The following is a 2,062-nucleotide window of genomic DNA, read 5'->3' as shown; positions in this document are numbered from 1 at the left end:
TATATATATGTGTGTGTGTGTGTGTGTGTGTGTGTGTGTGTGTGTGTGTGTGTGTGTGTGTGTGTGTGTGTGCGCGCGCGCAATTGCTGCTATATAAACTCTTTTATTAATCCCCTCCCATATATTCGAAATTAAAGATATAACACCCCAATATTTTTGCAAATCCAAAATCAATTGTTGCTTTGTTCGAAAACGTATTCGATTGTATTTGAACGAAGAGTGTTTCGACTTACCCCATCGTAAATCAGTTGAAGATTTTCTTTTATATAAAAGATAAAATGTTGGTTGTCCACTATTGCAATAGTTAACTCAGCACCAGCAACAAGTTTCACCATTCCCGTTTGAGCATTCTCCTCTGAATACAACCACGTGATGAGGGGCGAATGTGTAGAACGAGCGCCTAGACTACCAAAGTGCAATTCTATTTGACCGGCTTCAAGAATTCCATGTTTGGCCATACATGCTTTTTAGTGACGGTTAACGTGGGTGGTACTGATGCCTTTTTGCCATGCCAGTCGTTGTTGACAGTATCTCCATACTGCTTTGGACTTTGGACTCCATCAATAACATAACCCATTGAAATTAATTTGGAGTGATCCTAATATTTTGCATTTTTTTCCTTTTGTTTCCCTCTAGCATCGGGAATGTCTAATTCGAGTTCCTCCTCTTGTTTCACTTCAGGAACATTAACTTATCCAAATCAATTGGATTATTACTTCCTTTCGCACCCAAATTTGGAATATCTTCATGAATTTGTTCTTCATTTGGATCGAAAAATTGATTCCAATATTGACTTTGTGACATCGCAGGTGATTTGCCTCCAACACTAAACAAGTCCTCGACAAATAAGTATGGATCCATTTGTGAATTGCTATGATACAATATAGACGACATAGTAAGACACAAGTACTAAGACAATAATTCTTGTGTAAAGAGTACGAAATTAAAATTGTAAATTTATAGTGTGAGAAATGAGAATTCAATGAATAGAAATTGAATATGATTAAATTGTAAAAATGCATGTATATTGTATAATTTTTGATAATTGACAAATTGAGGCTATTAAGCAAAAAAGAGACTAAGAGAAAGAGAGTTAGAGAGAGTTGTTGAAATTTTTTTTTGGAATTATGGCTATCTATAGAGAAGGAAAAAAATATCAGTGACCAAAATGGTCACTATTTAGCCACGAGCCAAGCTCGTAGCTCATGATCTACGACCCGCTCGGCTCAGCAAACGGGCCAACCCCCTTGGCCTGTTTGCCACCCCTAAGTGTTGGAGATCTTTTGCGAGGAAAAGTTTTACGCTAAATTCAAAAGTTGTGAATTTTGTCTAGAATATGAAATTCCTAGATAATGTAATGGAATTCACCTATAATAATAGTTTTCAAGCCTATATTGGGATGGCATCGTACGAGGCTTTATATGTTTAGCGGTATCGATTGCTGATATACTAGAATAAAGTGGTGAAAGGAAAATGATAGGTCCTGAACTTATTGAGAAAATAGTTGAAGCTATTGAAAAGATTAGAATGAGAATTAAGAGTGTAAGACAGCTCAAAACTATTAGAAAAAGCTATGCCGACAAGAGTAGGAAAGAATTGTCATTTGAGGTCGGGGATAAAAAAATTTTAAATGTGACACCAATAAAGGGGATACTTAGATTTGAAAAGGAACGAAAGTTGAGATCAAGATTTATCGATCCATTTGAGATTCTAAAAATAATTGGAAATGTGGCACATTGTCAAGCATTGCCATCAGAATTATCAGTTGTGCACAACGTATTTCACAGCTCCATGTTGAGGAAATATCTTCATAACCCGATTTATGTGGTCAAGTGTTAGTCAATTGATTTACTAAAAGATCTAACGCATGAGAAATCATCAACCAGAGATATTAGAGAGGAAAGTGCACCATCTGAGAAACAGAGAAGTGACTCTAGTAATGGTCTAGGTATCTAACGTATTCATACCTAACTATTTTTCACAAAGTGGTAATGAAACATATAACTTGTACAAATCTTTTTATTTTCCAAGTTGATACGATCCATTCGTTCATAGAACTATT

The sequence above is a fragment of the Olea europaea genome, unplaced genomic scaffold (genome assembly GCF_002742605.1).
Source record: "Olea europaea var. sylvestris unplaced genomic scaffold, O_europaea_v1 scaffold1082, whole genome shotgun sequence".
NCBI classification, from domain to species: Eukaryota; Viridiplantae; Streptophyta; class Magnoliopsida; order Lamiales; family Oleaceae; genus Olea; species Olea europaea.
Note: the sequence above shows the minus strand (reverse complement) of the source record.